The sequence below is a fragment of the Oryctolagus cuniculus genome, chromosome Y (assembly GCF_051225735.1).
Source record: "Oryctolagus cuniculus isolate XC-2025 breed Fujian yellow rabbit chromosome Y, ASM5122573v1, whole genome shotgun sequence".
In the NCBI taxonomy this organism is placed as follows: Eukaryota; Metazoa; Chordata; class Mammalia; order Lagomorpha; family Leporidae; genus Oryctolagus; species Oryctolagus cuniculus.
The window spans coordinates 24,107,686-24,122,172 of NC_142889.1; the positions used below are offsets into that span (position 1 = coordinate 24,107,686).

At 38.3% G+C, this 14,487-nt stretch overlaps 1 long non-coding RNA gene across 2 annotated transcripts in view; it reads left to right on the forward strand.

Moving 5' to 3' along the window:
* The window catches only part of LOC138845025 (uncharacterized), a 117,399-nt gene extending 111,167 nt beyond the window's left edge, over positions 1–6,232 (forward strand). For both annotated transcript variants that reach the window (XR_016228694.1, XR_016228696.1), the window contains 3 exons: positions 2,093–2,219; positions 2,451–2,543; positions 6,125–6,232. This is a non-coding gene — a long non-coding RNA (uncharacterized LOC138845025). The remainder of the gene's footprint in view (positions 1–2,092; positions 2,220–2,450; positions 2,544–6,124) is intronic.
* Positions 6,233–14,487: the final 8,255 nt, after the last annotated feature.

Consider the following 14,487-nt stretch of genomic DNA (forward strand, 5'->3'; position numbering starts at 1 on the left):
TGAAGTTGAGTGAGCAGTGGTCACCACACATCAGTTAATCTTATCTCACAAGTGTCTTAACTTCATCCCATACCCAGAGAGACAAACTTAAAAAATATCATCTATTCTCAACTTTGAAATCAAATCCAAGTTCTGTGAATGAAACCAGACATGTATCATGTCCAGATGTGGTTAGATTGTTAGACCTGTGTGTCATGAGCAGACAAGGTGACTGCTTTGTTTTTAATCAGTGTACATGATTTAAAAAGGAGGAGGATAATCACGACAGCCATTCCTTTTTTATAATTTCATTTTAAAAATAATTTAGGAATTCTGGAGGATAGCAGTACTGTCTCATGGCAATATGACCATACTGGGGATACATGTGGAGAGTGGCCTGTGCTGTGTACTTGAGACACAGACTTTGTTGACTCCATTCCATACCTTGGTAGCTCTTCAACCTGTTGTTTTCCAAGGAATCATTGTTTCTTCTCAGAAATAGCTTTCTTTAACCATTATCAATATTATTTACATTACATCATTTTTTTGACAGGCAGAGTGGATAGTGAGAGAGAGACAGAGAGAAAGGTCTTCCTTTTGCCATTGGTTCACCCTCCAATGGCTGCCGTGGCTGGCGCAGCTGGCACGCTGAGGCCAGCACACCATGCTGATTGATTGCAGGAGCCAGGTGCTTATCTTGATCTCCCTTATGGGTGCAGGGCCCAAGCACTTGGGCCATCCTCCACTGCACTCCTGGGCCACAGCAGAGAGCTGGCCTGGAAGAGGGGCAACTGGGACAGGATCCGGTGCCATGACCGGGACTAGAACCCAGTGTGCCAGCACCACAAGGTGGAGGATTAGCCTAGAGAGCCATGGCACTGGCTCCACATTACATTATCGACCAGGACTGAATACAGCATGCTTACTATGGGCTGGGCTGCCTTGTTGGCTTCCTTCTTGTTTATAATATAACTTCTTTATCTTCTGGCACTTTTGAAGTAAATTTGGTTGTTTCTGACAGTATAACCCTTTAGAATGTGTGTGTATGTGTGTATTTGTGTGTGTGAGTGTATTTGTTATTCCAGCCAGTTGTCAGCCTTCTGAAACATGACATTTTGTCTGGTTATGTTACTAGTGTTTTAGCATGTTTTTTAGATGTACCTTGTGATCTCCTTCCTGTGATTTTGAACAATTGAAAATTCTATTGAGAACAACTACTTCATTTACATGATTTAGCAATAGCTGTCATGGTCATAACCTTAATTTTCAAGTTAACATGGATTTCAGTATGAATGTTTTGGCTTTCCAAATTGTTTCTTACTGTATATTTTACTTGTAAGATTAAAAAAGGCAGACTTGAAAACCTTATAATAAAAGCCCAAATGAAAATGCTTTGAGAGTTTTCCATTCCTATGCATCCTCAAGTTTCTGGTTTCTTCCTCTTCCCTTTATCTCTTTCTTGTATGATTTGGATATTTTTATGAGCTCAGCATTTTCCTGTAGACATATGAAGTAGAGTGAACTGTACCTGATACATGTTACTGATATTCTTTTTCCTGCTTCAAACTCTATGTCCATGATGTAAATATTATTTGACCTATGGCCTGGTTACATAATTGTGGTAGTCATTAAGTACACACAAAAATTTATCAAATAATTAATTGAAAAATACATTATAAAAAACTATGCATAAATTTAAAAAAGTTTGCAATAAAATAAATGATCTGATAATACAGAAAAATTTATTTTTAAGAAATTCCTCATTCTCCCAATTGATGTTCAACATTTTCTCCTGTAACTCATCTAATGTTAATTCAGTCATATGCTTACATGTATTTCTACAGATTGCAGTATGGGCTCTTTTCAAAATCATTAGGAGAAAGAGCAGTTCCATAATAACAAGCATTCCATTGTACTGATTTTTGAATTATGAAATTAATATAGAAGCAAGACATTTTCATTGTAATTTTGCATTCTGTTGTCATATAGATTCCAAAATCATCCACATCTTATATAAGAGGCATAGAAGACACACACAGAGAAATGCACTCCTAGTCTTTTTGTGACAGAACTGGCATGATGAACCAAAAAAAAAAAAAATGTGCTGTTGCAGATGTTGGTGTCATTTGAAGACCTGGCTGTGGACATCACTCAGGAGCAGTGACAGTACCTGGACAGTTCTCAGAGGACCCTGTACAAAGATATGATGATGGAGACCTACAATAGCCTGTTGTTTTTGGGTGAGTGCTATTCCCCTCTCATGACGAAGTGAAACAGTTACTTCCCATGTGGCAAGCAAATTAATTGTTTAAAAGATTACATGGTGGATAAGCATAGAATTTGAGGCCAAGAAACATGAGGAAAGGATTGAAATCAACAATTTTGTTTCACAGCCCCTGTGAACAAGCTGTTGTCTTTCAAAACTCTAACATAATGATATGATGACACCCAGCATTATTTCCCTTTAACAGGGTACTGCAAAAGCAAACCTGAGGTGATCTTCAAGTTGGAACAGGGGACAGAGCCATGGACAGTGACAAAACTCCTAAATTGGAGCCTGTCAGGTCAGTCAGCATACATGGGACAGGGAGACTGGGATGGAAAAGATCTCAAGGAATGTTGACTGGGTAGAGCATTTCTCATTATTTATCCCAAATCTCAGTCCTGAGAACAGCTGATATGACGCATCATCTGCTTGTTGTTTTGCTCTGGGTGAATACTTTGTCAGAACTACCAACAATGCAATCAATTTATTTTTAAAATTTTATTTATTTATTTGAGAGGTAGAGTTACAGACAGACAGAGGGAGAGATAGAAAGGTCTTGCATTCACTGGTTCACTCCTCAGATGGCTGCAATGGCCAGAGCTGAGCTGATATGAAACCAGGAGCCAGAAATTTCCTCTGGGTCTCCAAGATGGAGAGCACTTGGGCCATCTTCCACCACTTTCCCAGGCCATTAGCAGAGAGCCAATTTGAAGAGGAGCACCTGGAACATGAACTAGTACCCATATGGGTTGTCAATGCTGCAGGCGGAATTTTAGCTTACTGTGCCACAGTGCTAGCCCCATTGCAATCAATTTCTGCCTGTAATGAGACTAATTTTTAGGTTAAATACATCCCCTGTATTCAAACTTGTCCTTCTTCCTACTGTCACATCCTGTTTTTCTTCAGACGTTTATTCTTTTTTTTTTTTTTTTTTGACAGGCAGAGTTAGAGAGGGTAACAGGGATAAAGGTCTTCCTTCCATTGTTTCACTCCCCAAATGGCTGCTCCAGCCAGTGTGCTGTGGCTGGTGTGCTGCACTGATCTGAAGCCAGGAGCCAGGTGCTTCCTCCCAGTCTCTGATGTGGGTGCAGGGCCCAAGCACCTGGGCCATCCTCCACTGCCTTCCTGGGCCACAGCAGAGAGCTGGACTGGAAGAGGAGCAACCAGGACAGAATCTGGCACCCCAGGCAGGACTAGAACCTGGGGTGCCAGTGCCACAGGCGGAGGATTAGCCAAATGAGCCATGGCACTGTCCTATTCATGTATTTATTCTATCAATGCTTATAAAAATTGGATCACACAGAGGAACTGATTTCTTATTAGTTGCAGAAATTTAGTTCCCACTTATGGTTTTGACCAGGCACAGGCCTTACTGTTGCACAAATTTGAGTACTGAATTAGTGAACGTGAGCTTTCTCATTGTCTCTTTCCTCTCCCTTATTCTGTCTTTTTTTTTTTTAAGATTTATTGATTTGAAAGTCAGTTACATGGAGAAAGAAGGAAAGGCAGAGAGAGAGAGGTCTTCCAAGTGCTGGTTCATTCCCCAATTGGCTGCAGCTGCCGCCAATCTGAAGCCAGGAGCCAGTAGATTCCTCTGGGACTCACACATGGGTGCAGGGCCCAAGTACTTCTACTGTACATCTTCTACTGCTTTCCCAGTCAGAAGTGGAGCAGCTGGGACTTGAACTAGTACCCACATGGGATGCCAACACTGCAGGCAGTGGCTTTACCCGCTATGCCATAGTGGCATCCCCTCTCTCCCTTTTTTCTGTCTCTGATTCTCAAATAAATGAGTAACAAAATAAATGGCCATTGCAAGCAATTGAAAAGTGAATGAGTGAATGGGCTTTGTTTGTCTGTCCCTATCCCTGTAGTTCAAATAAATAAATCATGAAGAAAATGGGATGCCAGTGTTGCAGGAAGCAGGTTAACCTGCTATAATACTTTTCCTGCTCCTTTTATAATATAATTATAATATAAAAGTTTAGAAATGCATAAGAGAATCAGTTTTCTGTAAAAATGGGATAATTTTGAGCATCTAGCACAAGCATTAAAAGACATAACTTTAAATTTTAGAGCAAGAGTGTATACCAAGAACTCAAAGAATACCAAGTATGCTGGTTTCATAATGAGGTTGAAGTACTTCTCAAAGAAGGTGAACATAATCCTAATGGCAGAACATATTTCCTTAAATTGATTGGAAAGCATACAAAAAATGATGTATGGGACATTTATGGGCCTTCTGTGGTACTGAGAATCTGAAGATACTAGGTTTTCTTAGGAATCTGTGGAAACCTGTCATCATAATGTGCATATAAAAGATTTGGGAAGGGCTGAGATTGTGACAGTATGTTGAACCACTTCCTGTAATGACAGCATTTCATATGGGCACCAACTTGAGTCCTGGCTGCCCCACTTGTGATGCAGCTCCCTGGTACTGTGCCTGGGAAAGCAGCAGATGTTTCTTTGCACATATCTGGGAGACTCATTTGGAGTTCTGTGCTCCTGTCTTTACCCTGGTACAGCCCTGACCATTGCAGCCATTTGGGGAGTGAATAAGTGGATGAATACTCTCTCTCCATCTCTCTTTGTAACTCTGTCTTTAAAAAAAATAAATCTTTTTTAAAAGTTTTTTTTTTTATTTATTTGAAAGAGAGAGAGAGAGAGAGGTAGAGACAGAGAGAGAGAGAGAGAGGTCTTTCATCTGCCAGTTCACTCCTAACTGACTGAAATGTGTGCAGCTGAATCAATATGAAGCCAAGAGTCCAGAGTTTCTTCTGGGTCTCCTATGCAGGTACAAGGACCAAGTGACTTGGGCCATCCTCTGCTGCTTTCTCAGGCACATTAGCAGGTAGCTGAATCTGAAGTGGAGCAGCTGAGACTTGGCACCCATATGGGATGCTGGTGCCACAGGGCAAGGCTTTAACCCACTGCACTACAGCACCAGCCTCTAAAATAAGCAAATCTTGAAAACATTTAAAGGAGGTGTTTTTGCTTAAGAAACCCCATAGATCTCTATAGCCATTCCCCTGGAAAAACTGAACATGCAGCAACCAAAAAATGGATGCTGTTTCTAAGTTATGGTCCTGCCTAGGGGATACACACATGTCCTCTTCTGGTACCTATAAGTAAGTGATCCAATGAAGTTTTCCCATCTTCAAAGCTGAATGATTAAGGAAGCAAGAAACCTCACTTTTATAAGAAATGATGATGGCTGCTGGGAAGTTTGCAGCTTATTACTCAAATAAGATAGTTGGTAAGTATTTTTTACTAAGTGTTTCTCAACTTTTATAAATATTTACTTAGTTATGAAAATGTTTATTATGTTCTCCTTGCAAGGCAGAATGAAAGTAACAGAGAAATAGAGAATGAGAGAAAAGTCCTCCATCTACATGTTCATTGCCCAAATGCCTGCAACAGTAAGAATGAGGCCAACCTGAAACCAAAAGCCAGTAAATCTGTTTGGGTCTTTTAAGTGTGTGGCAGGCTCCAACACACTTAGAATCATCATTGGTTGCCTGCCAGGACACATTAGCAGGAATCTGTATTGGAAGCACAGTAGCCAGGACTCATCTGGTACTAATGTGGGATGCATGTATCCTCAGAAATGGTTTGACCCACTGCCTAACATCACTTGCCCCTTCTCTCCACTTAAAACAATTAACATAGTTAAATGTATGAATTTGGGAAAGCTTCCTTTGTTTTATTACCTTAGTGTATTATGAAGAAAAAGATATATAGGGCAACACTGAATACCTTTTACTGACCTATTCAAATGCTATTCCACTAAGAAATTGCATTGCTTTTACTTGAACATTCTACAAGTAACATTTATATATGGTTCATGGATATAGTTTTTTTTTTTTTTTCTCATTTCAGCCCACAGAAGGGATGACCTATTGGGAACCAACTGGAAAAGTCAACAAATAAATTTGAGGCAAGTTGTAATCACAAACAACAACTTAACACACAAGAGAGTTAAAAAGCAACACTTAGCTGGTGCCGTGGCTCAACAGGCTAATCCTCTGCCTAGCAGCACCGGCACACCAGGTTCTAGTCCCAGTCAGGGTGCCGGATTCTGTCCCAGTTGCCCCTCTTCCAGGCCAGCTCTGCTATGGCTGGGGAGTGCAGTGGAGGATGGCCCAAGTGCTTGGGCCCTGCACCCCATGGGAGACCAGGAGAAGCACCTGGCTCCTGCCTTCAGATCAGCGTGGTGCACCAGCTGCAGCGGCCATTGGAGGGTGAACCAATGGCAAAGGAATACCTTTCTCTCTCTCTCTCTGACTGTCCACTCTGCCTGTTAAAAAAAAAAAAAAGCAACACTTAATTTAAGCTCAGGCCATATTTTTACTGAAAGCTGAGACATATAATTTATTTCACAATTTGCTTCTCCCTAGGAGGCCTGAGGAGATGTGAGCTGCAGAGAAATCTGATGGCACTAATGTACCTGGCAACTCAAGTGAACGTTGGGAGCCCATCAGGCAGCCTCACAAGATTCAGCCTTTTCAGCAGGTGTTTGAACACAGTGTAAAAGGCAAAGGGTTCAACAGGAAAAGGGTGTTCTTTACAAATGAAAGGGCTCATATGGGAGACACCTGTAATAAGTCAGTTGGCATTGTAGGAAAGACAACTGAACATGTAAAGAAAACTTTCCAGAAAAAGTCCTACCTCAGTAAACCTCAACAAGCACACACAGGAAAGAAACTTTATGAATCTTTTGAGTATGAGGAAACTCTCATTTACAAATCAGATTTTATCACAAGTCAAAGAACACATACAGGAAGAAAAACCTATTCTTGTAACCCCTGTGGAAAATCTTTCAATTGTAAATCCTGCCTTTCTATCCATCATGGAACTCAGAAAGGGGAAAGGCCCTCTGGGTGTGATGAATGTGGGAAAGCCATTTACCTGAGGTCAGATACTACAAATCACATGACTCACACAAGATACAAATCTTTCACATGTAAAACATGTGGCAAAGCATTTTATTGGAAGTCACAACTCATTCTACATCAGAGAATTCACACAGGGGAGAAACCTTATCAATGTAATACATGCAGAAAAGGCTTTCATTGGAAAACAATCCTTATTTCACATCAAAGAATTCACACAAAGGAGAAATCTTACAAATGTGATATATGCAGAAAAGCCTTTTCCTGGAAGTCAAATCTCACTGTACATCAGAGAATTCACATAGGGCAGAAACCTTATGAATGTAATAAAGGTGGAAAAGCCTTTATCCAAAAGTCAAATCTAACTTCACATCAGAAGATTCACATAAATGAGAAACCTTATGGATGTGAAATGTGTGAAAAAACCTTTCGCTGGAAGTCAAACCTCACTACATATCAGAGAAAATTCACACAGGGGATAAACCTTTTGAATGCAATACATTTGGAAAAGCCTTTTCCCAAAAATCACAACTCATTGCACACCAGATGATCCACAAAAAGGAAGAAAACTTATGAATGTAGTACCTGTGGAAAATTGTTTTTCCAGAAGTCACAACTCACTCTACATAAGACGGAGAAGATTTATAAATGCAAAATGTGTGGAAAACCCGTTTGTTGGAAATCACAACTCTTTACCCATCAGAGAATGCATAGATCAGAGAAAATTTATGAATGCAATACATGTGGAAAAGTCTTTTGTAATAACTCACAACTCATTACACATCAGAGAGTTCACACAGGGGAGAAACCTTATCAATGTGATGAATGTGGAAAAACATTTTCCCAGAATTCAAACTTCAGAAGGCATCAAAGAACTCACATGTAAGAGATAACTTGTCAGTGCTATGGATAAGAAAAGACTTTTTGCCAGAAGCTACATCTCAACAGAAGGCAAAACTCACAAAAAGGAAGAAACACCTTTTAATGAAGTGATTATGAAAATTCCTGATGCCAGAAGTCAGTGTTAGGCACACATCAAAGAACTCACTGGTGAGAAAGCATGTGAATATAGGAAAACTTTCTACCATAGCCAGATCTCACTATCAGGGATCTTAGAGGAAGAACTCTACAAAGGCATTGGAAGTGGGCAAAGCTTTTACTCTGAGGCAGATTTCAACAAGCATCAGCAAAATTATCCACAAAATTATTAGTACATAAAATAAGTGCTAGCAAAATTACTCAATATTATTCTGCAAAACAGTAATGAAGGTGGAAAAATACCTGTTTAACATCACATCTCTGCAGGTATTAGGGAATTCACATGAGGGTGTAACACTGTACTGCAGAGGCTGGCTATGCAGTCTTTGAAATCTACATTAGTCTCTGTGCCATATAATCTGCTGTTTTGCCTGCACTTATTATGAGTAGGGGGGGCGATATCCACATGTAATTTTTTGTAAGTAAATACTCATTCTATACTACTCAGTTTGAAATACAACCCTAACATTTGCAAAGTATTTGGTACAACTCTTTCACTGCCTGCACATGAGTCTTCCTCCATTTATTCTAGTACAGATCAGTAATGTGACCACAGTTGTGTTACCTCACATGCCAGCCATAATGCTGTACTATTAGAGTTGGATGTTGGTTTTTTTTGTTCTAGGTAGGATTTGTCTTGTGGCTTTTTCAGTCATGTGAATCGCAGATTTGTGTGTAGACTGTCTCATTTGTCCATATTACCAATCTATTTATAGATTGAAGAGGATTCATAAGTATTGCTTTGGTGGCCAAATGTCCAAACTATCTTCCTGGGATTGTTTCTGGGCCAATGTTTAATTTTTTTTTTCCATTAAAAGACAATGACAGAGCAAAACATGTACACAGAGTTCTTATATTCACTACTTCACTACCACAGATGGCTGAAACAGCCATGTCTAGGTGAGACCAAAGCCAGGAGGCCTAAATTCCATTTTAGCCTTCCACATGGGTGGAAGGGCCCCAAACATATGGATCATTAAGTACTAACTTCATAGGAGTATTAGCAATGTAGTGACAGAAACAAAGTAGCCAGGACTCCCAGCTAACACTTAAATATAAAATGTCAGCATTGCTCACAGCAGCTTAACCTGTTGTTCCACAGTGCTGGCCATAGTTCTTTTTATTTTTGTCCTTGTTTGTTCTGTAGCTCTCTTGCCTCTCTGCTGTGGTTATGCCTGTTTGGAGTCATTTACCAATGTTCTGACTTCTGTTTTATTTCATTTTACTATCTGATGATATAGGCAGCTTGCTTTTCTAGTTTTTTACATGCAGTACTATGTTGTAAACTTGCAATTTTCCTGCTTTTAAAATGGCTACAATATCTGTAACTGTGCCAGGATGAAGACAGGAATCAGAAACTTCATCTGGAACACCCACATGGGTACAGTGGCCCAGACATATGATCTGGGAGCAGTATTGGAAGTGGATCAGCCAGAACTTGAAGTGATGGCCAATATAAGATGCCAGCACTGAAGACAGTGGCTTTACCCTCTAGGCCATAGTGCCTTCCCTTTTATAAATTCTATGAAACATGTAAAAACAATTAACATCAATATTTCTTAAACTATTCAAAAATAGGAGAGAAATAATTCTTCAAAATGCATTCTATAAGGTCAGCACTACCTTTAAACCAAAACCAAAGATACAACAAAAACTCAAATTATAAACTAATATCCTTGGTAAGTACAGATGGGAAAATTTACAAAAATACTAGTACATTAAAAGGATTACATACTACAGTCAGAAGAGATTTACCCCAAGGATACTAGTGTGTTTTTACAAACACAAATCACTACACATGACATGCTATAACAACCAAAGTGCAAAAATCGTATGTCATTCTCAATAGATGTAGAAAAGGCACTTGATAAAAATTAAGAGTCTTTCATAATAGGAACTCTGAACAAATCAGGTACACAATAATGTAACAAAGGACATATACAACAAGCCAACAGCTGACACCATATTGAATGTGGAGAGGCTGAAGAATTCTTCTCCAAGATCTGGAATAACACAAAATGATCACTTTAAGCATTTCTAATTCTTTTGACAGGCAGAGTGGACAGTGAGAGAGAGAGAGAGACAGAGAGGAAGGTCTTCCTTTTGCCATTGGTTCACCCTCCAATGGCCACCGTGGCTAGCGTGCTGCAGCCAGCATACCGCGCTGATCCGATGGCAGGAGCCAGGTACTTATCCTGGTCTCCCATGGCGTACAGGGCCCAAGCACTTGGGCCATCCTCCACTGCACTCCCTGGCCACAGTAGAGAGCTGGCCTGGAAGAGGGGCAACCGGGACAGAATCTGGTGCCCCAACTAGGACTAGAACCCGGTGTGCCAGCACTGCAAGGTGGAGGATTAACCTAGTGAGCCGCGGCGCTTGCCAAGCATTTCTATTTAACATAGTATGAAAAATCATGTAGCAATTAGGTAAGAGAAAGAAATAGACATTCAAATTGGAACAAAGGAAGTCAAATTGTCACTGGTGGGAGATGACATGAGCACATACATAGAAAACATCACATACTCTAACAAAGATCTTTTAGAATTAATAAAACAAATTTGCAAGATAAAATGTCAAAATATAAAAATCAGTAGCAGTGATTTATACTAATAGCAAGTTATCTGAAAAATTTTAAAACTATTCTTATTTCCAATTACTATAAAAATACCAACCTAGGACTCAGTTCAACCAATAAAGTAAAAAATATCGACAATGAGACCTAGAAAACACTGATGAAAGAAATTGAAAAGGCACAAAAGAAATGAAGACATCTATGGCCATAGATTGGAAGAATAGATATCAGTAAATGATCATATTAACCAAGGCTGCATAACGATTTATGCAATTCTTATCAAAATGCCAATGGCATTTTCATAGAACTAGAAAAAATATTAAAATTAATTTAAACACATGAAAGAGCCCCAAATAGCCAAAAAATATGTTGAATAAAAAGAATACAACAGGATATATTTATATTACCCAAATTTAAAATATTTTTCAAAGCAAAGTAGCAATGAGGTTTCCTCTCCAGTTAAAATGGCTCTCATGTGGATATCAACAAACAGCAAATACTAGTGAGGATATGGGGAAAAGGTACCCTAATCCACTCTTATTGGATGTGAACTGCTCTAGCCACTGTGAAAGACAGTATGGAGATACCTCAGAAGTCCAAATATAGACCTACCATATGATCCAGCCATCCTATTCAGGGGAATTTACCCAAACTTCCAGAAATCAGTATATGAAGGAGTTATCTGTACCCCTATGTTCATTGCAGCATAATTCACAATAGCTAAGACTGGCAATCAACTCAGATGTCCATCAGTTTTTTTTTTTTTTGACAGGCAGAGTGGACAGTGAGAGAGAGAGAGACAGAGAGAAAGGTCTTCCTTTACAGTTGGTTCACCCTCCAATGGCCACTGCGGCCAGTGTGCTGTGGCCAGTGCACTGTGCTGATCCAATGGCAGGAGCCAGGTACTTATCCTGGTCTCCCATGGCGTGCAGGGCCCGAGGACTTGGGCCACCCTCCACTGCACTCCCGGGCCATAGCAGAGAGCTGGCCTGGAAGAGGGGCAACCGGGACAGAATCTGGTGCCCCGACAAGGACTAGAACCCGGTGTGCCAGTGCCACAAGGCAGAGGATTAACCTAGTGAGCCACGGCACCAGCCTCCATCAGGTTTTGACTAGAAAAAGAAACTATGCAATATATACACTGTGCAGTATCCTGTATTTTGCAACAAGATGGGCACTATCAAAACCGTTTTACTAAGTGAAATAAGCCAGTCCAAAAAGGACTGATATCATATGTTTTCCTTGATCTGAGATAACTAATAGAATACCTGAAATGCAATGTAGTGAAATAGACATTTTGAGATTTGATTATTTTATAGCTCCTGTCTCTCCCATTAAGGAATAGTGTTTTTTTTTGTTTTTCCTCTTCATACTATTTGTTGAATTCTTTTGTTTTGTGTAAGGTTAACTATATGATCTTTAAGTAAATTGAACATAGATCTTGGTAAAAATTAGGAGTGGGAATGTAAGAAGAAAGAGGAAGAAGGTTTGGAGTTTGAGCAGGAAATAGGGTAGGGATGAGTATCACTATGTTTCTAAATCTGTATATAGGAAATACATGATATTTGTATAACAAACAAAATTTAAAAAATAGAGACTTATTTCCATTGGGCATATATATATATATATATATATATGGGATATATATATGGGATATATATATGCCCAATGGAAATAAGTGTATATATATGTATATGTATATGTGTGTATATATATACAATTGTGTATATATGTGTGTATATATATAGGGGATATATATATATATATATATATATATATACATGCCCAATGGAAATAATGGATATATAGTATATATATATCTCCAATAGTGGCATTGCTGGAACATGTAGTAGTTCTTTCAGATTTTTTAGGAATATTAATCCCTTTTTTTTTGGGATGTACTTAATTACATTGCCACCAAAGTACACAAAGATGCCCCTTTCTCCTCATCCTCTCCATCACTCATTGTCTTTGTCTTTTGGGTAAAAGGCAATATACTTAGAATAAAATAATAGCTTATTGTAGCTTTCAATTAGTTATAGTGAGCCTTTATTCATTACCCTGTTTTTCATTTCTACATCTTCCTTTGAGAGATTTGTGTTTAAATGTGTTGTTCATTTATAAATTGTATTTTTTTTGCTATCAAACTGAATTTCTCATATGTATTAATCATTAGCACCTTTTCAGATATATTGATTATAAATATTTTCTCCCATTTTTTAAAATTTATCTTTTTATTTTTAGAAATTGCTGCTTCATTTCTTAAAATGTTATATAAGTTATACAAGTTTCATGTATTTGATACATAAAAATTTAGGAACATAGTAATACACCCACCCTAACCTCCTTCCTGCCCATGCTCAAACAAATTTTTCTCTTCATTCTCCCATTCCCACTCTTAATTTTTATAAATATCTATTTTCCATTTACTGAATGATCATAAAGTTAACCCTACATTAAGTGAAAGAGTTCAGCAAATTGTATGAAGAAAATGATGCTGTCCCTCAACAGAAGAGACAAGGCTGTAAATAATCCTCAAATCTCAAAATGTCCATTTCATATAATACATTATATTTTAGATACACTATTAACACTGATCAGGGAAAATATATAATATCTGTCATTTTATTTCTGAATTATTTCACTTAAAAATAGTTTCCAGTTGTGCCCATCTAGTTGCAAAAGTGGGAAGCCACATCATATGGTAGGTCTATATTCAGATTTCTGAGATATCTCCATACTGTCTTCCAGAGTGGTTACACCAGTTTACATTCCCATCAACAGAGGACAAAATAAGTCTTTTGAAGATATATTTGCTTTCCCATGTTTATTACAGAACAATTTTCAGCAATTAAGAAATGGAGACAACCTAAGTGTCCATTCACTGATGAATGAATAAGGAAAATATGATACATATAACCAGTGGAATACTATTATGCCATTAAATGATTTAAATCTTTTCATATGTAAGAAGATTGGAGGTACAGGTAATTATTTTAAGTGAAATAAGCCAAGCATAGAAAGACAAGCATTGCACGATTTCACTCATGTGGAATCTAAATGGTTGATCTAATGTAAATTAGGTATATAATGGTGGTTACCAGAGTCTGGGGAGTGTAGGGGGGAAGTGAAGGATGGAGAAAAAATGATAAACTGATACTAAGCCATAGCTAGATAGGAGAAAGAATTTCTGGTGTTCTATTGTATAGTCGATTGACTATAGATAATGACAATGTATTATACATTATTCTAAAATAAACTGGGTGAAGGTTGATTGACTATATATAATGACAATGTATTATACATTATTCTAAAACAAACTGGGTGAAGGGCTTTTCAATATTTTCTCCATAAAGAAATGATGTTTGAGGAGGTAGATATGTTAGCCCTGATTATACATTAAATTATAAATATATACAAATATCAAGTCATAACATGATATTCCATAAATATGTATAATTTTTTGTGCTCATTAACAAAAATTTTTTTCAAATTATTACAGAGGACGAAAGAAGGAGAGGGAGGGAGAAGCACATGGGAAGAGGGGAGAAGGGAGAAGGTAGAATCAGGAGGAGGGGAAAGGAAAGTGATGGAGGAGAGCAGGGTGGAAGGAATTAAAGGCAAGAAAGCCAAATATTGAGATTAAAAACAAATGATGAACAAGAAAATATTGTTACCAGCTTTGTGCAGACAAAATGGAAATATATAAATTCATGCAAATAGAGATAAAATATTAAAAT